Source organism: Cryptomeria japonica, chromosome 11 (genome assembly GCF_030272615.1).
Source record: "Cryptomeria japonica chromosome 11, Sugi_1.0, whole genome shotgun sequence".
NCBI classification, from domain to species: Eukaryota; Viridiplantae; Streptophyta; class Pinopsida; order Cupressales; family Cupressaceae; genus Cryptomeria; species Cryptomeria japonica.
In genome coordinates, this window is record NC_081415.1 from 601,229,092 (window position 1) to 601,256,263 (window position 27,172).

A 27,172-nucleotide genomic window follows, 5' to 3' on the forward strand; every position below is an offset into this window, starting at 1 on the left:
ATGCTAAAGCACTTCTGGAAGCCCCTAAAGAACCTAATGAAGAAGTATTTGGTAGTGTAGAAACTATTGAAAGCCAAATACAATCTAAGAAAAGAGTGAAAAAGGTTGAGGCAGTTGTGAGAAGAGGTTCCAGACAGGCAAAGGCTATTAAAGAAGATGTGTTAAAGAAAATCGGTATAACAGAGGATGAGTTAGCAGCTCCACAACCTGAGACTCATCTATCACTGATAGGCACTTCTTCAGAGAGTGACATGCCTACAACTTTCAAGAGAGTTGTAAGGAAAAGAGATCCCTCATCGGCAACCACACCCTCACCTAGGAGGACAAGACCAAAACAACAAGCAGTGAGATCTCCGGTAAGAAAGGCTACACCAAAGAAGAAGAAACTGACACCCAAGAAGAAGAAGAGGACAAACAAGGACTTGGCCCCTCTTGATATACTGTTAAATGAAACTACAAAGGAAGGAAAATTGAAGAATATAGAGAAAATATATGACACTCTGACAGCTGATGAAAAAGAACAAGTAGAAAATAGTGTTATATTGCATATAGATATGTATAAGAAATTTTTGATGGAAGTAGTAAATGAAGTTCCAGATGAACTATTTAAGAAACTGGAAGCAAGAAGACAAGAAGTAATAGAACTTGACAAGAAAATAAAGATAGAAAAGCTACTTGTTGTATATCCGGTGAATTCACCCAAAGAAATTGATGACTTAATTTCTCAAGCCAACCAGTCAGTATTTTCTACTGCACACCGACACATTTCTTTGATGGTTGGAAGAGTTAATGAGGTGACCGAGGAGACAGAAAATGCATGGGACATTTTCTTAGTGGAAAAAGAAAAACAAGAAGAATACATGAGCCACAAACCTATAAAGGTATATCAGAAAGAAAGAGACAAGGGTAAAGGTAAAGTTGGTGGACCACCCAGTATCAAGGTTAAAGACAACTTACCCCCACCTCCTTTGATTACTCCACCGGTAAAAACAACAACTACAAAAGATCAACTGGCAATTGAAAGTATGGATGTAGAGGATGTTAATCCTAATCCTAAAGTCTTATATACTATGGATATTGATACTCAAAAGATCAACATTGTGGTAGACAAAGATACAACTGATAAGACTGAAATGGCTAGTGAGCCTCCGGTAGCTGAGCAAACTAATAACACACAGGAGAAATTGATAGATGACAAAGAGAAAAAGGTAGAGACTCAGAATCAAATTGAGACAATGCAACAAATAGAGAAACAAATAGAGCAAAAGGCTCCTGAACAGGAACAACAACAAGAACAGGAACAGGTTCATAAGGAAACAGTGCCACCGACAACTGGAGAAGTAGAAAAACCATTGCTCAAGGAAATGCAAACACAAACAGACCTACCAGAGGTCAATACAAGCTTGGTTACTTCCACTGGCGGTACTCAAAATGTAGGTTCATCATCAGGCTACAAATCAACTAATGTGACTGAGGTACTATTGGATTCAATTAAAAAGATAACAGACTGTAGCTCACAAGCTTATAAGGCAATAAATGACACAATACCAACTTTGAAGGTAATTGCTCCTAACTATAATATAGACAATAAAGATTCTTTAGGACAACTTGATACCTTGTGTAAATATATCACAGAAAACATTGAGAAAATAAAGGAAGAAACATTGAAGGACAAAGTAGAAATTGAAAAACAAAGATTCTTTGATGAGCAGATAAAGAAGTGTACTAGAGATTTTGACACACTTCTACTCGAACTGTGTAATTTATTAAAAGAGTACAAAAATATGTACAAAGACACCTATAAGATAAACTTTTTGACTGTAGATATTGATAAGAAGATGAGCAAGGTACAAGATGAAATCAACAAACTTGCAGATAATTTTGTTAACTCACCTGATACATTATCAATTTTTGAACAGAAGATAAAATTTTTTGAGGAAGAATTACTTAAATTTGAAAGAGAAAAGGAGAGAATAGTGAATAAGGAAAAGCATCTAAGATTAAAACTGAGTCCAAGATTGGACTATCTAGCATCATTGCGGAAGGAAGTATCTGAGGCACTAATATAGGGACATAAAACACTGACAGAGCATTTGCAACATCTCATCGGTATAGTTAAAAGAACAGAGACAACAATAAGAGATAGTAAAAATTTTATGGAGAGTATAAACTTGATTTTGGTGGATGTATTTCAAATTGTAACTATCGAGTTACAAGGTTGAAACTACAAACTCTACTGACATCTTGACAACCTTTGTCATTGATGCCAATGGGGGAGTAGTGGGATGAGAAAATTCAACATCACAGGAATCATATGCTCAGGGGGAGCACACACATTTCTGGTAACATTTTTGGACTTCACATTTTTGGATAACACTTTTGAAATTTCTCATGAGTGTTGCCATCAATGCCAAAGGGGGAGATTGTTGGCATATGCACACTCCAATGAGACATTGTATATGATTGAAGGTTTTGTCATTGATTGCAACCTTACAATCCTATGGCATCGGCAAGGCATTACATCGGTATCAATGATCAGAATCTACACCGGCACTCAGGACACCAACACCGACACAGAGAAAGGAAGTATATCGGCATAGAGGCCGATGGGATTTTGTTATATTATATTTTGTTTATTATTGTAAAAAATTTGTAAGCCAACTTGGCATGTTGTAAAATGACTCTTATATATAAAAGAGATCATTGTAGACATTTTGTAATGAAGGAATGAATAAGGTTATGTAAGTAATATATGCAAAATATTAAGGCAGACCTATTATGCGAAATATAGGGTAAAGGGTTTATGTAAGAAGCAGAGTAGCAATTGGTACTGAATCAGACATTATAGATGCTATTGTAAAGCAGTACAAGATACTGGATTTGTATAATCCACATTGTAAGTCAGTGAGACTTCCCATTTGAGCAGTGAGCTCTAGGCAGTTGGCCTTCCTGCATGTGCAGGCCCCTATTGTAAGTAATATTCTCTTATTGGCCAGTAAGTGGATATTGTGGGTCACAAATCCCATCGAGGTTTTTTCCTCGTTAAATCCTTGTGTCATGGTGTGATTTTCATGTGGATGTTTTTAATTCTGTTTATTGCATTATTTCTTGCATACCAGTACATTGTTATAATATATTCTGCATGTTTTAAGATAAGAAATTCTGTACATCAGATAGATACTAATTCACCCCCCCCTCTCAGTATCTGTGGGAATCCTAGCACATGTAATTTGTATGTAGATATGCATTGAATTTAAATGAATTTTTGAATTTATATATGTACATGTACTATATACATCTTGTTCGTACATAAATTTAATATATATTAAATTTCATAACTTTGTAAATTTACACACACACATGTATCAGGTAATTTAAACACACACATGTCCTAATTTAAATCAAATTTAAATAAAATTTTGCATTTTTAATTATTATTTATGAATTTATGTTAAACACACACGTCAGGTAATTTCATACATCCTAATTGCAACATACATCCCCTTTAAGACATTTTTCAACTTGAATCCACATCACAATTACTTTGTACATGTACACACGTATTATTATTTAACATCACAAGGCATATAAAAAACACATCATAATTTAATATATCCATTCCACACAAGCCATGAACAATATAAAAATCACACTTGTTCATATATCAAATGAACCAACTCAACTTAATGTACATATTCAATTTAATTTAAATTCTAGAAGTTTCATCTAGAACAAGCTAAGTAGAAGTGAACATTCTAAAGTATTAAATTAAAAATTCATAGGTTCAAACACATGTACTTAGGTGTACTAAATAGTTCACACCATATCAAGTGGTTTAGACTGCTCTTCAATAACACTTAATATTTTCTCATGATCTTCACTATCTAGTCTCCACTTTTGAGATTGTTGGCATATGTGTAGAGTATGATGATATTGTATGTTGTCATTGATGTCAATATGCTAAAGAGTGAACCAGTATTGAAGTAAGTAACTTGCAAGAGAACCGGTATATGTGATGCAAGAGAACCGGTATGATGTTGTGAACTGGTATATGTGAAAAAGTGAAGCGGTATGTTTGTCCAAGTGAACTGATATATGGAATGTTTTGTATCAAGGCTTCATATAGTATGACTACCAGTTGGCAGTCTTAGCTTTAGGGTTTCTGGTTGAAGTGTTCTATGCCTGTGTAATTCAATCGATGACATTTTGTGATGAGTTAGCATTATAATGAAAAACAGATTGTGTTGCCACATCAGCCTTGTGCGCGTGAAGGATCTTGCATGAAGGAAATTGATCCTATCTTCTTCAGGAATGTGTGAAGTCTCTATAAATGGTGGAGAATGCATGATGGGTTATCAGTCTCCAAGAAGCGGTGAAGAATGAATGATGGAGAACGTCTTGAGATCTATTCAAGACCGTTGTAATCAATGCAATATGTTCAATGGTTAGGATTGATCCGATTGAATTGCTTAACCTAAATGTTTAGGGTTTAGGGTTTATGCTACCGACCTATCTATTTCCTATAAGGTCGATGTCATTTTTCATGTTGAGGTTGTTGGAAAATGTTGTGTGTGTATCTAAGTGTAAAGATACGTGATTCTTGCCAGACCAGATAAGAGAATAGATACCCGCAGAGTGTGATTGTAGAGGGAAGGAACTAAAGCGGATCTGCATTGGCATTGAAGTGTTGTTACCAGATCATTGTAATACCTGTTGACCTCCAACCACTTCAATAGTTGGAAAATCCCTTAACATGGTAGCTTTAACTGACTTACTATAAATCCTTTAACAGGGTGACTCAAAATTATTGAGTTCTAAAAATCCTCTAACAAGGTAACCTTTAATAGGGTTTAACCCTTAACCGGGTGATCCCTAGTAGGATCGGTTCCTAATAGAACCTATTGGAAAGTCTTTAATCGGACTAGGCTCCTAACAGAGCAGACTTCAAAAGGGTTCAAAGAACAGCTTGTGGGTATTCATCCCCACTGTGGTTTTTCCCAGTTGGGTTTCCACGTAAAAATATGTGTGTTATTTGTGATGCTTTGTTATTCTCTGTTAAGTGGTAAAGCATGTTGAACTAGTAAGCCTTTACATTTTTGATGAAGTATTACTAGTGTATGCATATGGGTGAAGTGGAAATAAGATGTTAGATTGTGTGGAAAGCTGAGTTACAGGTTTATGTCTTTCAGTGTGTTTAACTGGTAGTAATCTGGTTTAGATCGGTGATATTGCTTACCAGTCAAGTGCAGTGTTCTCAGCCAAACCAGTTCAAGGAAAAGTGTTTTTCTCAGTACTGATTCATCCCCCCCTCTTAGTATTTTGGTACTAACTGTTCATCATTGATTCATCAATTGGTATCATAGCATCCTCCAGGTCCTCTGTGTTGTAAGCTTAACCGCTTGAGGTAAAGATCCTACTCTAATGATGAAGAGGGAAGGTCCAAAGTTCAATAGAGACAACTTTAAAATATGGAAGGATAGAATGAAGATATACATTAGAAGCATGGGTGCTCAACACTGGAGCTATGTTGAGAATGCTTATGTTATCCCTATTGGTACTCTCACCGATGATCAAAAGAGAGAGATTAAGGAGAATGGGAAAGTCATGGAAGCCCTAATTAGCAGTTTATCTGACATTGAGTTTATTGATGTTCAGGACAAAGAGAATCCCAAAGAAGTATGGGATTCCCTTGAGAATATCTATGGCAGTGATGAGCACGTGAAACAAGCTAAGGAAGAAAGCCTTAGGGAAAAGTTTGAAGACATGTGGATGGTTGAAGGAGAGACCATTCAACAATATGGAATAAGAATCAAAACTATTGTTGGAGATATCAAGAGTGCAGGTGGTAAAATGGAAGATTCCACTATTGTTAGCAAATTTTTGAGATCCTTATTACCGATCTATGCAATAAGGGTTGCTGCTATTCAGGAGTTGAGGTCTGTAGACAAGACAAAGATATCCATAGAATCCATCATTGCAAAGTTAACACCTTATGAGCTAAATAATTATGTTGGCAGTATTCAGAAGACTGAATTAGCCTTCAGAGTACTAGTTGAAAAAGAAAGCGGTAAGAGGATTAAGTGCTTAAGAACTGATTAAGGAGGAGAATTCACTTCCGGTGAATTCAACAAATACTATGAAGAGAATAGCATCAAGAGGCAACTATTTGCCCCCAGGACTCCATAGCTGAATGGCCTAGTAGAGAGAAACAATTAGACTATGGTTGAAGCAACTTGCTCACACCATTTGGAGAGAAGCGGTGAGCACTGCAGTCTACACAATGAACCGGGTACTCATCAAAAAGGGTATGGATAAAACACCTTATGAGTATTGGACCGGTAAGACACTAGTGGTTAGCTACTTCAGAGTGTTTGGTAGTAAATTTTATATCAAGAGGAGTGAACATCAGAGCAAGTTTGATGCTAAATGTGATGAGGGAATATTCCTAGGGTATTCCACAAAGAGCAAAGCTCTCAAATGTTTCAACAATAGAACTCAGAGAATTTTTGAAAGCATCAATGTTAGAGTTGATGAAACCTCTGAGAAATCTGAGGAAACCGATAGTGAGCAAGTAGGAGATGAACTGGTAGTAACCTTCTGGGAGCCGGTTGCAAAACAACCAAGCACCAATAATAGTGCTCCTACACTGGTAGATGTTGATGCTGACGAAGATGAGGATGAAGAAGAAAAGAAAGAGGAAACAACTAAGATCATTCCTAGGTATGTAAAGCTGAATCATGATCCAAAGCAGATCATAGGAGACAAGGATGCATGAATTCTTACAAGAAGAAAGATCAGAGAAAACTCTTGCATGATCTCTGAATTTGAGCTTAAAACATTCAGAGAGTCACATAAAGATGAAGACTAGATCAAGGCAATGGAAGAGGAACTTGACCAGATAGAAAAGAATGGTACATGGTCTTTGGTACCCAAATCGGAGCATAAAAATGTCATTGGCACCAAATGGGTTTTTAGAAATAAGCTGAATGAAGATGGCTCAGTGGTTAGAAACAAAGCCAGATTGGAAGGAGTTCGTATACTTCTTATGCCCAAGAAGAAGAAGAAGACTATGGAGAAAACTTTGGTCCAGTAGCCAGATTGGAAGGAGTTCGTATGCTTCTTGCATATGCAACATTCAAGGGTTTCAAAGTATATCAAATGGATGTAAAGTCTGCATTCCTGAATGGAATACTAGAAGAGGAGGTGTATATAGAGTAACTAGATGGGTTTGCCCTATCAGAAGATAGTGACATGGTGTGTAGGCTACATAAGGCCTTGTATGGACTAAAGCATGCACCTAGAGCATGGTATGAATGCTTGCACTCCCATCTTGTGAAGATTAGATTTGAGAGAACAAGTGAGGATAGTAATATCTACCTGAAGTCAAAAGGAGATCAGATTCTGATCTGTGAGGTATTTGTTGATGACATAATCTTTGGAGGAGATGACAAGATGAGTCATGATTTTGCAGATGAGATGAAAAAGGAGTTTGAGATGTCACTTATAGGGGAGATTAAGTTCTTTATTAGACTACAGATTCAACAAATGAAAGATGGAATCTTTATCACTTAGTCCAAATATGTCAAAGAGGTGTTGAAGACCTTTGGCATGGAAGACAACAAACCAGTTGGTACACTGATGGTGACCGACTATAAATTATCTAAAGAGGATGACTCAGGGTTGGTAAATGAGAAAGAATACTGATCAATGATTGGTAAATTGCACTATGTAGTACATAGAAGACCAGACATTGCACATGCAGTGCGCATTGCTGCACGGTTCTAGGAAAGCCCAAGAGAATCCCACTTGGTAGTAGTCAAGTGGATTTTGATATATCTGAAGGGAGCTATTGACTATGGATTATGGTATCCATATAGTAATGATTTCAACCTGAAAGTGTTTACAGATGCTGACTGGGCTGGTAATGTGGACGACCGAAGAGCACAACCGGTGGTGCATTCTTTCTTGGTGGAAGACTAGTCTCATGGATGAGTAAGAAACAAAGATGTATCTCTCAGTCTACAGCAAAAGTGGAGTATGTTGCAACATTTATGAATTGCACCCAGACAATTTGGATGAAGCATGTATTAAATGGCTTCAAAGTTCCTATATCTAAACCGGTAAGTATATTTTGTGACAACACAAGTGTGATTAACATCTCCAAGAATCCAGTTTTACATTCTAGAACCAAGCGCTTTGAGCTTAAGTATCATTTCTTAAGGGAAAAGGTTTAGAACAAAGAAATTGTATTGGAACATGTTTCCACTAAGGAGTAGTTAGCAGACATATTCACCAAGCCTCTACCAAAGGCTACCTTGACCTATTTGAGAGGTGAATTAGGGGTGCTACCCCTTTAAGAGGTGAACTAAAGGTGTGTGCTCCACATCAGTCAGGACTTACATTGATATATTTTTCTCAGGATTGGTGTGTTGAAGGATGCTACTCCTTAGGGGGAGCAACATAGTAGAACATAGATGTTTATGCCTTCACTTTGGCATTGTTGTCAAAGGGGGAAAAGATGCTAAGCGGAGAAGATATTTGCAGTATTGGGGGAGAAGATGTGAAGCTCAAAGATATCTTTGTATATTGCCATCAATGACAAGGGGGAGATTGTTGGCATATGTGCATAGTATGATGACATGATGATATTGTATGTTGTCATTGATGTCAATATGTTGAAGAGTGAACCGGTATATTGAAGTAAGAAACTTGCAAGAGAACCGGTATATGTGATGCAAGAGAACCAGTATGATGTTGTGAACCAGTATATGTGAAAAAGTGAAGCGATATGTTTTTCCAAGTAAACTGATATGTTGGAATGTGAACCGGTATATGGAATGTTTTGTATCAAGGCTTCATATGGTATGACTACTGGTTGGTAGTCTTAGCTTTAGGGTTTCCGGTTGAAGTGTTCTATGCCTATGTGATTCAACCAATGACATTGTGTGACGAGTTAGCATTGTAATGAAGAACAAATTATGTTGCCACATTAGCCTTGTGCATGTGAAGGATCTTACATGAAGGAAATTGGTCCTATCTACCTCAGGAACGTGCGAAGTCTCTGTAAATGGTGGAGAATGCGTGATGGGTTATCAACCTCCAAGAAGTAGTGAAGAATGAATGATGGAGAACATCTTGAGATCTGTTCAAGACTGTTGTAATCAATGCAATATATTAAATGGTTAGGATTGAACCAATTGAATTGCTTAACCTAAATGTGTAGGGTTTAGGGTTTATGCTACCGACCTATCTATTTCCTATAAGGTTGATGTTGTTTTTAATGTTGAGGTTGTTGGAAAATGTTGTGTGTGTATCTAAGTGCAGAGATACATGATTCGTGCTAGACCATATAAGAGAATAGATACCTGCATAGTGTGATTGTAGAGGGAAGGAACTAAAGTGGATCTGCATTGGCATTGAAGTGCTGTTACCAAATCATTGTAATACCAATTGACCTCTAACCACTTCAACAGTTGGAAAATCCCTTAATAGGGTAGCTTTAACTGACTTACTGTAAATCCTTTAACAGGGTGCCTCAAAATCATTGAGTTCTAAAAATCCTTTAACAAGGTAACCTTTAATAGGGTTTAACCCTGAACTGGGTATTTTAGCCATCCCTTAACCGAATGATCCCTAGTAGGATCAGTTCCTAACAGGGCCTACTATAAAGTCTTTAACCAGACTAGGCTCCTAACAGAGCAGACTTCAAAAGGGTTCAAAGAACAACTTGTGGGTATTCATCCCCACCGTGGTTTTTCCCAGTTGGGTTTCCATGTGAAAATATGTGTGTTATTTGAGACGCTTTTCATGTGATGCTTTGTTATTCTCTGTTAAGCGGTAAAGCATGTTGAACTAGTAAGTCTTTACATTTTTGATGAAGTATTACTAGTGTATGCATATGGGTGAAGTGGAAATAAGATGTTGGATTGTGTGGAAAGCTAAGTTACCGGTTTATGTCTTTCACTGTGTTTAACCGGTAGTAATTTGGTTTAGACCAGTGATATTGCTTGCCAATCAAGTGCATTGTTCTCAGTCAAACCGGTTCAAGGAAAAGTGTTTTTATTAGTATTGATTCACCCCCCCTCTTAGTACCAGTTTGGTACTAACTGTTCATCATTGATTCATCAAAGATTGCCCACGACGTGGACCTGTATGGAGAATTAGGTCAACAACAATGACCAAGTGGATATATTGATATACCTTGTTGTCAATTTGGGATTCCTTCAAATGAATCCCATGTTGAACAATTTTAACTTGTTTGAAATATGTCCCTTGCACTACAACTGATCCTGCATGTACATGTATATAAGAAACAAGAAATTAAAAATTTGTGTAAGCTCTATGTACATATAAAAAATTAAAACATGTGCACATGTGCATGTTTAAAATAAATTTATAAATAAATTTAAATGTTCAAATCAGTTCAAACCTCTATGAAAGGACATTCCATCACTTATTTTAGATTTTATTAACTTCTTTCTCTCTTTTGTGCAACACAATAAATAATAACTAACACCTTCTATAATTCCATCTTCTGCTATGACTGCAAAAATATCTCCTACAATTTGAAATAAATTATAAATATATTTACTCGATTAAAAGTTCTTAAATAATTTATTTACATGCACAAAATTTGTTAAAGGATATATATATATATATATATATATATAATTTAAATATTATACATATACCTTTTTTAATCAATCCTGAAATATGGTCATAATCAACAAAAATCAAAGGTATTTCTTCAAAGATTTCATCCTCATTTTCCTCGTATGTGTCAGAAACATCTAGTGGCACCAATTTCTATTCACTGACCTATCCAAACTCTTGGTTCTTACAATGAACATAGTTTTCCAAAATGCGATCAGAACAACAACATGAATAATCCCTAGTGTACAATGTCCATGGGTGATTATCTGTATTCATGACACAATGCAAAGATCTTTTCCTCTCCACACTCTTACATCCATGCATTGATCTTCTATCCACATCTACAAAATGTACATGTGTACACGAACATACATATCAAGTTGTTTTAAAACTTTTGAAATAGGAACATTTTGAGAAATTAAAAAAAACATTTTAAAACACTAAAAGAGAACACGTGCCGGTTATCTCTCAAAACACTTTATATGGAATGGGCCTGTATGTTATCAATTATGATTCACTAGGATAATTAGGTTGCACAAAGTGTTTCTTACACCATTCAACAACAACATGTGCATCATCTATATGATCTCCTGTATAATTTATTTGATGCTTTCTTAGAGCATGTTTGACATATCATAGGTTATATTAAATTTTCACCCTCATGACCACTCTAAAAAAAACTCCAAACATGTGGTATTTTGTCATTTTGATGATATCTATATAGTGCATAAAATGCCCTTTGAAGATATGAGTTGTGCCGCACATCCATCAGACCAAACAAAAATGTTTAACTATTGTTATGCCTCTCTTTCAAATATTCAAAAAACTTCTTAAAGTAATGTTGTACAAAAAGTGTGTCATGCTCCTTATCATCACTGATATAGAAGTGGTACTCTTTCTTAGTGACACAATTTTTAAATACACTATCAACACCATCCAAATCTATTTGTGCATGTCGATATCACACATACACCATAATAGTGATTTGCTTTGAAAAGTAATACTCTGATTGAATCTCTTTTTGATATGCAAAAGAGTAATTTTATACGAAGTCCACTACGGATAAAATAGTTCCAAGTGGGAAAGTGTCTCTTAATGTTTGAAATCATTGTGATTTCCACTTGGAAAAAAAACCATGGCATATGTATGGTTTTATCAACTTACAAAATTTTTCCATAAATGTTCCAATAGGTATCTCCTCTTCTACATATTCTAATCTTGTAGATTCCTTTCCAAATTTTGTTTGAAATTTTTTGTACTTGTAACTCTTGCAATTTACCATCTTCATCATGTTAGTATCTTCATCTCTCAAAGGAAATTTAGCCAACTCCCCACATGTTCCACAAATTCCTTTTATGCAATTTATTTGACCAGTTGCATTATCATTTGATTTATCACATAAGATGGATGCTATGAATTGACTTGTTTGGTTGGAAGGAGATTTTTCATAACCATCACTATCTTCTCTAATCTTTTGAAACACCTGATAGTACAGATCAAATTCGATGTGATTAATGACAACAAGAAGTTTTGAAGACTTTATTTACCTTCACATAATAGGGCCTTAACCATTCAAACATGGTTTCTCCAATCTTTATATGAGGGTTTGTTTTAGTAAACAACACATACAATTCATGTTTTGTTGTGTCTAACCAATGTTTTACATGGATATCATAATGATCATGGTCAATCCTTTGCTTGATAACATCTCTATTGTTTGATGAAGGATGAGTATTAATATTCCAAAAAACTTGTCACCTAGTTCCTAACAACTTCTTAGATTCTATCAGAATGAGGATCTCTACACATAATTGCCCAATTCCCTTCCGAGGTAGTATCATCCAAACTCTTTCTCCTTTTCACACATTTTGATATTGTCCTTTTACTAAAACCAAACTTAGATGACAGTGAAGAGATATGTCTTTTTTGAGGCAATATTTTATTTACTAAAGATGTCAACATCACTCTTCTTGAAATGATCTTATCTACTGTTCGATATTTTTTACCAATGTTCACCAAAACTTTCTTAACATTATCAACAATAGATTTTTGTAGCTGAGAAATTTTTCCTCTTTTGACTTGTTGTATGTATACCCAACAATTTCAGTAGATTTATCAAGTCTTTACGAGTAAGTACAATTGATAACAATTGAGCTTTCTCTAGTGTAGTATCAAGATTATTGAAATGAGACATTATTTATTTTGCAATTTTATCCATCGACTTCCTTTTAGTATCTCTAGGTTCTTCACTGAGACATTTCAACTCATTCGCATCCATTTCAAGTAAATGATCTAAATTTTTATAAGAAATATTTCTCTTCACCTGTTTAGCTAGATCCACAATATGCTCATCCATACCAGTGGTAGGAGGTAAGGAGCCTGACCCCTCTCCTTTGACCTCCATTAGTTCAACTTGGGAAAGCTCCTCCTTATGTTTGTCAACTATATTGTGTTCTTCAACAGGTTCATTTCCCTCAACTCCCACTTGAGAAATCCCTTCTTCTCGAGCCCATTCTGCACATGATTAAAGATGACAAAGAATGTTTTTAATGCAATGAAATTCTAAGTATAATTTGAAACCAAAATTTTAAGTCATAATAAGACCTAAATATTATGTCATAATAGGTGGACTATTATGTGATATTTAAGACCTATTATTGCATAATAGGTTCTAATATCAAATGTAATAGGTCCTAATATTTGCATAATATAGGTCTTAAGGGGACTCTTGAGCATAATGTGAAATGTTTTTGCATACGTGGTCATATTAAGTCATATAAATAGAACCTATTATGACATAATAGGTTCTAAAATTATGTCATATTTAAGACCTATAATCACATAATAAGTCCTAATATCACATAATAGGTCTTATTATTACTTAATATGACCACACATGCAAAAATATTTCACATTATACTGGGCTCCCCTTAAGTCATGTAGATTATGTGATATTAGGACCTATCATGCGATTAAATAGGTCTTAAATATGACATAAGTTAGAACCTATTATGACATAATATATCTTATTAATTATGACTTAATATGACCACGTATGCAAAAACATTTCACATTATACTTGCCTCACCTTAAGACCTATTGTGTATGTGATATTAGGACCTAAATTATGTGATAATAGGTCATTAATATCACATACATAATAGGCCCTAATATCTCATAATATAGGTCTTAAGGCCTAGACTCAAGTATATAATGTGAAATGTTTTTGAATATGTGGTCATGTATTAAGTCATAATAAGACCTATTATGTCATAATAGGTTCTATTATGTCATATTTAAGATATGTATTATCGCATATAATAGGTCCTAGTAACACATAATATAGTTTTTAAGGGGACTCAAGTATAATGTGAAATATTTTTGTATACACCTAAAAACAAAGTAGACACAATGTTTGTTTGTTTGAAAGTGTTTGATTGTTTTGATCACGCAAGCACAAATCCTAGGGCTGGATGAGACAATAGTTGTTGAATCTCACTTGGGGGGCTAACCTGAGCTGTGAAATTTAGAGCAGATACTTACACTAGTACATTTTGGGCTGATTTCGATGGCCTATCGTCGGAATTTTGACTACTTTTCATTGGACTGCTGACAAATGAAGCCATGAAAAACTCATCTTCGGGCATTCTGATGGTGCCATCTAACTTCAGAATTCTGATGACATCTTGAACTCTTCCAATGATGGCCATGATCGCTCATCCAACCAAATAATGTCATTGGAATTCAAACGCTTACCAGGAATTTGCATCGACGACGACTACGACGAGTGTCCGATAGGAAAGTGTCATTGAACATACAACATCCTTGTCAGATGTTTCTTCAATTAGCATCAAAATTCCAATGCCTGCCAGAACCTATGCATTGACAAGGATGCTGTTGGTTGGATGGTTTGGCCGTCGGTGCAAAGTTGGGTTGATGTCGGAATTCCGATGGTGATTTATTAAAAAAAAAAAAAAGAATATGTATGCTAATTACAATGGTGCTTGTTGGTTCCCTTTTAGCATTTGGGGTATGATTAAGACCTTGACCTCCATTTTGAGACCTCGGGTATTAGAGGCTATTAAGCCTATTGGATGGGGTCTTCAACCTACCCATTCCCAAACAACTCACCTTCTATTATTCTTGGTACAAGTTGATAAGCATTGGGTCTATCTGGCGTGTATGCATCTCTAAATAATCGACATGGTGTACTCTCATCTCCAAAAGGTCTATGCTACAAATGTGAAGTGGATGTTGGTGCCCTATGAGACCGCATACCCATAAAAGCTTTTGCTATATCTGCTAGAGTCGAACGAGCATCATCACAAACCCGCAACATGTGTCATTATATCCAATATACCAAAAAATGAATAAACAAGTACTGTGAATAGGATGATTTATCATTCTTGAATGGGGGTTGGAAGAAAATGAAATACACATTAAACTATACAATAGATAATACAAGAAAAATGTGTCGACTTACATTTTTGGTAAGAGAGGGAGACAATGCATCAGAAAACAAGCCATTGCCACAAGAAAGGTTATCTTTCTCTTCCCTTTCCTTCTTCCTCTCATCTTGCCATCTCTGAGTCTCTGCAACTTGCACTCTATTTGGTTCATTTCTACCATTAAGGTCTTCTATCAATTTTTACATCATAGTTTTCCATGCTGGGAGAATTATCTACAAATCATGACTGTAATAAACCTATCAAGTGATTGAACTTCTCCCTGAGTATTACAAAATCAAGTCCTTGTCAATAACAGTTTCAAAAACATCCATGGAACATAACTAAAAGCCTAGTTGTTAATATATGCAGCATGCCTCCTCTAATGACGAGACAACATTTATTACGCTTGATAAGGCTAAAGTAGTTCAACAACCTCCCTCCTAAGGCATTAATTTTTTTTTTGTTGATAAATTAGCTAAGACTAATCCTTGGCTTGCTGGAAGAGGAGAGGAGTTTGAGGACACAAATGGGCAAACAATCTTAAATCTTCGCAGACCTAGAAACTTAACCAATAATCTAATTGACGGCTGGTTTTGATCAAAGTTCTCCAAATTGTGATTGAGGATTGGAAAAAAATTGCTTGAGAAAGTGACTCCCAAACCATTACCAGTGCCATGAAAGAAGGTTCAATTAAAGGTTGGAAGAAGGTGAAGGTGGATGTTGAAGATACTAAGTTGGTTTCATCCAAATTTTAATCAATTTTAGTCTCACATAAGAATCGTAAAGATATTAGTAGAAAACAAAAAGGTTGATATCCAGTCATTCAGACACCATTCTTAAGACTTGCAAAAAATACAACATTTGCAGAATGATTATAAATTTAGAACTAATCCCATGTAACATGAATGACAATAATTATCTTCTTAGTTCTTACCTAATGATGAGTGTATTAGTGAAGCTCAAAACTTTGGGAAAAAGTTATTATGTAGTTGGATCCAAAAATCCATCCTACAGTGTAATGTTACTTTCCATGGAAATGCAACACTGTGAATCACTATGAAGTTAACATAGATAAGAGAAGTGTATCATAGATATAATGTTTATTTTGCATTTTAGATTTAAACTTATTTAGACATACAATTGACACTGAGATTGTATTAAAGTGATTCGCCTCCTTTCCATTATAACTACATTGATAAAAGTTGTAAGAAGAAAAAACAATGAGTGAAAAGAAACAATATGACAAATAAGCATGATAATGGAAGATAGAAAAGAATGAACCATATGAAGATCTACTGGAATAAAACAAACTTAAAATAATAAACATTGTATTAAAAATAATTGCCCACCTCGAGAGTGTTTTATTTTTCAAGAGCTGCTCAAGTCCAGCAATTTAGACTCATTTCTTTGACTTTCCACTGGGTTGACTTCTCCCTCGTTATCAATCAAATTTGTTAGCACAACATTTTGCAGACATATAACAAGTAATTAAACCAATTAAGAATGAAATACAATGAAAAACAAACTCAGAAAATATAATTTCATTGCAAGCCATTCCAGTACTCTAGCCAGTAGTATTGTAATTGACAACTCATCTAATGGTGAAGTGTTGCAGCTATATGGGATGTTACTCTAAAAGTTGAACATCAGAGTTGATTGGATTATAGAATTGAATGAGACCTTCTAGTTGAATACGACATTACTTTACACAAGCTCCAATATTAGAATTTATTGCATTACAAAATTAAATAAGACCCTCCAGCTTCCAAAAGTGCAGATAGTCAACTATACATGTTGCTGTCCAATTAAAGGATTCAATATTTTAAGTGAGTTGGGGAGCTATGCCAACACAAGTTACAAACTAACCTCAACAAATGAAATTTTGGCACCATTTAGTTACATTATCAACCACTCTCCCATTCAAGTTGATCTTGAAAAAATCAAGGTGACATAATACCTAGCATACCCATGCAAACTCAAATAATTGCACAACAACATGAGTATGCATTAGGGAGGACCATACATCCATGAAGTAATCATTCTGAAAGCACAACAACATGATTCAACCCCGTAAATGATGAATTATTTACATCAAGTATGAAATATACCTTTGACACATATAGTGCACAAGACACATGAATACACATAAGATATCGATCAAATGTAAATCTTGGATCATACCAATAAAGAAGCACATATAAATATATAAATATATTTAAGGCATGATTTGAATAAGGATTATACATGTGAATATATGTATCTTATAAAACATGGGATGTTCATTATAACACGTAGAGTATCCATGAATTCACTTAAGCACACATGTTGTGCATGGAGCATGAAGAATACACTCGAAACATGAGGAATGCAAATGGATACACATGAGTCATAAGGCATACATTAAATGAATACCTTGAAGCATGAAGCATACAATGAGCACTTAAAGCATGAAGCATACACATGAATACACTTGAATTATCAAGCATACAATGAATACTTAAATCATTAAGCATACTCATGAATATACTTAACGCATAAAGCAGGAAGTATACATAAAGCATGAGGCATTTGAATGAATCCACTAAAGTCATAAAGCATACACTTGAATATATGTAGAGCATGAATTCTCTTGTCATGAAACATACATATTGTTACACGCAAGGCAGGAGCATGAAGCATCCATTCAATACATAAAGTAGTACACACAAATACCCCCTAAGGTACAATGAATATATGAAAAAGTACACATATAAATCATACAATGAGGAAATCATGTTGAAGACACAACATACACATTAATATCCACAATTTATCAGGTATATATACATAAAAAATGCATTTAAGAGAAATATACATGAGGCACATGGATGCACTTAAAGCATGAAGTATGCACATAAAACAAAGAATACATATAGAGCATACACATGAATATACTTGGGGCAAGAATCATTCATGCAAAACATAGAGTGTACACATAAGGCACAAATACATGTAAAGCATGAAGTGTACGCATCAATTCACTTAAGGCATGCAACATACACGTAGCATAAAGTATACATAAATACCATAAGATGTGCATACATGTAGCATAAAGTATACATAAATACCATAAGATGTGAAGTGTACACATAAGGCATGAGATAATGGATACATGTAAGCAAAGAATCAACATACATGAATATATGCAAGACATGAAGTAATGCTCATAAGGCCTGACGGAGCTATGTAAAGCACAAACCATACATATGAATACATGAAAGGCATGAATCATACATGTAAACCATTAAGTAATACATAAATACACATAAGGTACAAGCATATATGAGAAAGGTTCTCATGGAGTGGACATGCTGAAGACACATTGATCATGAAGCATACAAGAGAGAGGTATTCATGGAATAGACATCTGAAAACATCTCATTCATGAAGTAACACAAATACACATACGATATAAAACACATATGCCAAACACATGACAGACATGGTGCAAGCACAAGGTATACATGAGGGAAGTGTACATATGTAACACCCATGGAGTAGGCATGCTCAAAACATATTAGACACTTAGCAGTTAAAGGCATACTCATAATAATGCAATGCTGGCCAGATGAATTCAATTTTTGATTTATTTAAGAAGAAGGCTGAATCATTAGTTCTAACTGAGTAGTTGTTAAAGAAGGTTCGTCTGACAGGCTAGCAGAACCATGCTCTGCATATTTTCAATTATGTTTGACAATATAATTTTCATGCTCTACATCACAATGCTCCAATGTTGACCTTACCTGATTCTTTGTTGCTCATTGAAGCTTACACAAATGCTACTGAGGATGTCATGGGAGCCATCTTGTTATAAGATGGTAAAATAGTATGCTACTATTCAAAGGTTTTCTTTTCAACAATGAGGGACTATCTAGCTTATGATAGAACTTTATGCATTAGTCTAGGTGACGAGAAATCGTATAAAAAATAGTATGAGAAAGACTCAAATTATGGGGAATACAAATAGAAAGAAAATACATGATCATCAAGGGAAAATCTAAGATTGGTTGACAAATATAAGATAGCAACCATGCAGATCATACAACAATGATAAGGAGAATGCTTAAATAATAGTCCATATGAATCACCAAGTAATAGAAGCATATAGTCATAATAATCCTCACACAGAGCAACCATGGAGTCAAGTAATAAAAACTAGAATAATAAATTCCATATAAAAGTGGTTAGATTTAAAATGATAAGGAAAATTTAAAAATGCTAAAGGATATGTCAAGTAATAAAAAAACTTACAAGGATGAGGCATATTCATCACTTTTGCAGTCCCACCATGGATATCAACACTAGAAGCAACTCATACTGTTAGTGTACATACAAGACAATATGGGAGTTCATTATACCCAACAACTTGTGGTGTTGTTATTTGTGTTGGCTCTGTTGGACCCTGCAATTAAGATTAAATATACATTATTCAATAAGATTAACTGTGCAACATAATGAAAAATTGAAAAGTGTGATATCTTATTGAGCTTCGCTTGGTTTCAAGAATATTTTAATATTCTCTACTTAACAGGGCCAACCATGTGAAGGTGGAAGCTCATTTGGCCCCTCTCCCCCCTTAACATCACTCTAAATTCCCTGTTAACATCTAACATTCATTCATTCTTTCTACCATTAATAAAATATAACATTCTTTCATTAATATCACATAACGTTCATTAACACATAACATTGATTAACATTAATTAACACACAACATTCATCAATATTAATTAACACATATCATTCATAACCATTCATTAGCACATAATTACATTCATTAACACATAAAAATCAGTCATTATCAAATAAGGTAGATTACAATCATTTCTTTTTTTCTTTTTTCTTTGAAGCTATGAAAAGACTAAGTGGAACATCATTTTCTTCATTATTTCCCCCCTCTTCAGTTGTTCTGCCCTCTGCTCATGATCTCGATGTATGCCTAGTCCTATACCGAGGACGAGGACATTGAAGTGAAGGGGGGTCCTCTGCAATAACAAAGAAATAAGTTAAATTCAAAAATAATTTTTATTATCATTACATGTATTTCATTAATTTAGAGAACATAATTGTTGCGCTCTTTACCTGATGGGGCCACATCATTTTGTCTAGCCTCAACCTCAACATGATGAACACCCTTTAGATCCTCTAGAGTTGAAATACTAAAGCTTACATTAATGCTGAACACCAATTGCAATTAAACTTGTTTAAAGGAATAACATTGGTCCTCTTTACCTGATTGGGGAACATCACGTTCTTGATGTTGTGTAACCGAATCATTCTCCACTTGGTCACCACTGACTACATGCTCTAAAATATTAACAAAAAAGGTTATATTAATTACTAGTCTAATTACAAATTAAGATGTTTAATTGTATTAATAATTACATAAATAAATTTGAATAGCAAATGAATACCTCCACTATTGGGATGCACATCTAGACCTTCATGTGCATATGGTGTTTCACGATTAGCAAGTTGCATTCCAATGTCATGCACATTGCTATCATTGCTTGCTTATTTAAAACAAATATAGTCACTTTATGTTGGAACTCAACATCAATTAGATTATTGTAGGTAAAGTATTCAATTTGAAACAATTTTCATTTAGCTTATTTACCTCTGTGACGGATGCACCAGAATCTTGTGTTTTCCCACTCAATTCTTGTAGCTGATCAACCACAGTTGTATAGCCTTGCTGGTAGGCAATTCTCTTGTCATCTTCTGTGGGCGCTCTATTGAATTCAGAGACCACCATTTTTGCTTGGTATCATGAATTTTGCTTGCATTGTTTGATAAAAAAAAATCGTTTCCAATTTATAAATATTTTGATGCGATATTTCATTTACAGATACTTACAATTCGTGTGGCAAGTTTCATATAACCACTAGAGCCGATTTTGTGTTGCCCGTGCTTTTTTTGTCTTGCCTTGGTTGCCTTTGACGTGTCACTTAGTCTATGAAAAGTTTGAAATATGTTAGATTATATAAATATAAAGAGTAATTAATTAGTACATAATTACAATCTTAATAGTATCCCATACCTTCTTTTGGCATCTGGCGGTGTATTTCCTTTTTTCCTTTCAATTCTCTCCTTGGCATCCAAAATCAGGTCCTTCCACTCCCTCTCTTGAATCATGGGGGGATGCTCATACTTTACATTCTTCTCTAAATGGGTCTTGTATTGGTCCCTCACATACTTTAGATATGTGCCAGCTTTTTCAAGGAGCTTGGTTTTGTCAAATGTGTCATTTCCAAATCACTCAACCATACAGTTTGTCAATTCATCTTTTAACCTTTTTTCTTGGTCATTCCACCTTTTAAAGCAAAAAAAAACCTGTTAGATTTAGAAATGAACTGAAGCTACATTTGTTATAGTTCAAGAAATGGATCAAAGGAAAACTATTCTAGCAATGATATGAAATCAAAATAGTGGATTAGGGTTAGTTTACATATGTTCCACCTTTTATGTATGGTGGGCCCAAATATCTGCAATGCAATGTCATTAAGATTTTTATAAAAATATCATTTCCTGCAAAAAATTCATGGGATTATTAGTCCAAAATGAGCAATTAGAAAGTAAATTATAATTAGACTATATATAATAATAATTTTTAAGTACCTGGAACCTTCTGTATCTTTAAGGGACTCATTTCTTCGTCACTCACCACCAATGTGGCCTGCAATGTTCTTGTACTAGCAATACAAGAAGAACTAGGAAATGATGGTATGTTATCACAAGCAGTTGCCTCTGGTGCATCCTCACATGCATCTCCTACTGCAGAAAATGAATCCACTATGAAATGCCCCCAAGAAAGAATGCTTTAAGGGAAATAAACACATAACAAAAGATAGAGAAAAAGAGGGATCTACCAACAGTGGACGGGCCAATATGACGTGTAGTAGAGGATGTTTGCATGCTGCGTGTTGCCGACATTGCAGTCAGCAATATAGGTGGGGCTAACCTCTGATGAGGCACCGATGATATTTGCATAGGAACATTGACAACACTTGAAGAATAATACATTAAATATATGAAAAGTGCAAGAATTGTAAACAAGGATGAACCTTTATTATGAACATTGACAATATCAAGTATGATATATTTTGGGTACTCAAAGTGATAAGCCAAACAAGTGATAATCCAAGAAAATTGTCATCGCCTGAAGTACCTGTAATATGCTGATCATGGCCACTAAGTTGATGAGGATGCATAAATTGCTGTAAAAACAACATGTACATATTCTAGTTAATGACATAAAAGAGTATAAAATATAAACCATTATTGAACTTTTGTTATAATTAAAGCTTTCATTACTACTTACTTGCAAGTTTTCTGTTGTCCGAATCAATTTTTGGACCCTCTCTCATATCTCATTACTCTGAGGCTCCATAGATGCCAAAGCAACAATCTCTCTACTAATTTTTCTAATAGTCATTTTTTATCAATTCCACAGGGTTTGTGGAATTTACAGGGTCATCATCGCTTAATCCTATTGAGTCCACATCCCTAGAGAGGTGCTCACGTATGTTATCTCCCTTTCCCTTTCCCTGAACATCCATTTGTGACAAGAATATCATTAACAATTACAAAATTACTCTAAAACACTAAAAAAAGAACATAATAATGTAACAATTTGCTTCTATCTAATTTGTACAATTACAATGAGGTTTACTTTCTCGGTAGAAGTGTCATGACCTACATCCCTGTTTATGCTATGTGATTGATCCATGTCGCCCTGTGACAAAGAAAAAATATAAAAATGTTAGCGAAATGAAACCAATAGACTTAGCAAAAAAACTTCATCATAAAATGGTATATTGGAGTCATTAATTGGAGGTTGGTTAATTTAAATGGTATATAGTACATACCACCCCCATGATAGTAACTTTGTTTGTATCAATATGATTCAAATTGTAATCAATTAGCAGCTCTTCCCCTGCACTTATTGATTTTATCGCACATACGAATACATGATTTCCCTCGTGCGCCTCAAATATGCAATTGGGTTGTTTATTAGTTGACCCAGGTCACGTACTATTTATAAAACCTGCAATATTACTTGTTGCTTTTGGCCTTCCATCAATTTATACAACCACTCACTTACTTTGACCATTATCTTTCTATTGTATATAATTTGCTAACAGTGCATACCTACACATAATTATTTTTATATCAAACAATCCACATCCAATTATTGTAATTGTAACAAGGTCTGACAAACTCCATCAATTCAACAACTTTGTTGTAACTGACCTTTATGTCGTCCATGGAAAATAGGCCCAAACCATTTAACGATGAAGGTGCTATGCGATATATCCTATCGTTAACACAAAAATCGGTGTTTATTGGAGGAAGTTCCTTGGGTACCCATTGTTTCTGTAGAATTTTGTACCTCAAGGGCACCTCAATGTTGCCTTTGGTCTCATCATCATAAGAACATGACCCCCCTTGAGCAAGGAAACATTTCATGTGTTTATTTAATTTTCTTCTAATCTTTTGACCTCTAGTTGATCTCCCTATTGTAGATCTACTAAATGTCTCACTTTCATTTTCTATTCTTGCATTTCCCTCACTCGAGTAAGACACATCTGACAAATACCTATTTGGTGGTACCTGCACTCCATCAAATGAGAGAGTTAGTTGGTAATGAGAGAGATATTTTACAAATGAGGGTAATGTTGATGAAGAAGTTAGCCCTAAAGTTGATGTTGAGATTAAAATTTGAATAAGTTCAACTGGGGCCTCAAGTGTTGGTAATTGTATTAGATTTACTGCTAATGTCGAGGTTTGAAAAACTGAGGAAGTTTGTTTTCCAAGTAATTTTAAAAAAATAAACTATTTCTATAGGGTGTATTGACTTATACCTATCGGTCCATGAGACTGTACAAGAACCTCATCAAAGGGGTTCAGGTCCCTGCACATGTAATTCAATTATCCCATGTTAGCTAAAAATTACATAGTACACAACATGAACAACATGAACTTTGTAGGCAAAAAGAGTATTAAATAAAAAAAAGATGTTGTCATCATAATCATTGTAAATTTTTTAATTCCTTACCTTTACTTTATGTAGACTATGCAGGATCCTCAACTAAAGGGTTGACGATGTCTATAGTCAATGACCTATTCCCACCAAGGGTGACAACATCACACAAAATATATACATGAAATCAACACCATCAATTGAGTGTCATAAGCATTACATTTGTAAGTTGATAAACAATAAATACATATGTATCATAAGCATCATAAGCATCACATATGTATCATCATATATGTAATTGAACATCATAACTAGCATCACATATGTGTCATCATAAACATGTAATCCATCACATATGTATCATAAATCACCATCCATCACATAGTTAATAAACAATCCACATTCTATAAATAAACACAAAGTTCAAAAAATGTCACATGTATCATCATAAACTAATTTGAAGGAATTAAAGTCACACTCAAGTATATCATCCAAAATGTTATAGTATCGATTTTGAGACTCTTGAGGATGTATGTTGTTTCTTGATGAAATATTTGTCACCTCAAAGACTACAATTATCCCAGAATCACAAGTTTTCTTCGTGTCATCTAACATTTTGATGCGAAATTTATGACCATTGTAGCACATAACGTTGTGGTGTTTGACCTACGATATCTCAAACATGTAAAAATTATTGCATCATGAGTTGATAAACATATGGGTGATTAATAAATTTATATGTACCTATTTATCTCTTAAACCATATGCTAAATCAATTTCCCTTTGCGTAACATTGGAATCTCCATTACGATGAGCTTCTATAACTAATGAATCCACACATTCCCATGTTAATGTGTGACCAGAATGTTGACAATGTTCAATCCATACCATCATCCAATCAAGATTGTTTGCAATATACAAATGTAGTGCATCCCACTCTCGACCAATTGTACAAAAAATAAATAGACATCTTACAACCAATTTATTTTCAAGATTAAGAATTAATTAACTACAATAACATCTTATAATTACCTCTCACTTTCCTCAATCTACCCTTTCCCATCAAGTACTCCCCTTCAAATTTGTTAATGGGGCCGGGATCCCAAATGCGATCCATGTGGATCTTTGTTGCAAACTTAGGAAGATATTTAAAAATATACACCATAGTCTAGTATACCGTATATCCATCCACCATAAAAGACTTAGGATGTGCTCTTTGTCAAACAAAAGCCTTGAAAAATTTCAAGTGCCTCTCAACCATCCACATTGACCTAGTGTGTACAAGTCTACACAATTCAATCTCCTCAACTTGGTGTATGAGGTAGTGTTCTTGTACATTGAAAAAAGCTGAAGGTAGACACTTTTTCATTTCACACATTAGATGAGGAAATTTTCTCTTCCAATATTTTATATCTTCTTTATGGATTTCGTTACATGACAACCACCTACAAGATATTCAAGACGCAAAAAAATATATTACATAACAAGTAAAACAAATCGCAAATATAATATCAATACAACGAACTAAAAAAATATCACTACTTACCTCATGTATTTTCCAAGATCATATATGACTTGCTTGACATTATTATTGAAGTCGTTTGGGAGAGATAGAGGTAGAACATATTGCAACAATTATAAAATTATCTTTTCATTTTTTTCTAACATAATACAATGAAAAGTACATGTGCAGTATACAAAATATATAGTAAAAACACAAGAACATGAATTATCTTAATGAAGGTATGGCAATCATGCATTTTCATCCCTAGCCCAAATTCACTTTTGTTTGATATGAGATTGTTTATGTTCGCAGCAAATCCTGTGGGAAATTGAATTTTTCGTATGACTTCTTTTATAGAATTGCTTTACTGGTCCGTTAATAACCAAGGAAGGTCACTTATATTAATCTGGTCTCCATGGCTATTTGATTGAATGACATTTTTCATTGCATGATTGGATTCCTGAATGTCACTACAAATTTTGACATTTTTTTCTTTGTCACACCTTCCATCCAATATTTTCCATAATGTCTCTGTTATATTCTTTCCAATATGCATGGTATCAAACAAATGCACAATTTGTAACTTCTCATAGTAGGGCAACCTACTAAATTGTTGGGTATAACTTTTTAGTCCCTTAGGAAGGTGGTCATTAATGCCTTGATGACCTTCACAATTATCAATCACATCATCGGTTAAAAAAAAACAATAGAAAAGATGTCTTATGACATAAACCATTAGATGGAATGTCATTACCTTGACAATTAATTCTATTATATTCCAACTTCCATAGGTGAGGTACCATTCTTCGTGGCTTTTGTTAGGTCCCAGGGACAACTGAGAGGGGGGGGGGGGGGGAATCAGTTGTCAAATAAATTCAAACCAAAACAACTTAACCAACTTAAATGCTTAATACCGGTAAACCAAACTCTTATGCCGGTAGACAGTTTTATTAGTTAATTACAATACCGGTAAAGATTAATGCATGAAATAGAAACACAGTAACATCCACAACACATAACACCAATATTTGTACGTGGAAACCTTGTAAGGGGAAAAACCATGGTGGGAAACCTTACCCACAATCAGATGATACTACTGCAGATAGTATGTGTATACAAATGGGGTCTGCACATGTAGAAAGGCCAAGCGCCTAGAGCTCACTGCTCAATCACAAATGGGAGTCACATTGACTACAATTGGATGGTTAAATCCAATAAGGATGTATTGCTCAAAATAACATCTTACTATGCTAGATTCAGTACCGGTGTAGTTTTGATTGTCTTAAGAAAAACCCTCCTTCAACCTTCAAATGATATCTGCATGTATAGCTCTTCTTATTCTTGCATATACCTTCACACAATTCCTTTTTGCATTTTGCATTAGATCTTACAAATAAGATCTTACATTTATATCATAACCTACGACCAATTTTAGTAGGTCGGCTCTAAAGGATATTACAATAAAATCATTTTACAAATAAAACAATGTCCGATGCAATAACCAATTCAACATGTCGGCTCAATGCAATTACAACATTAATAAAA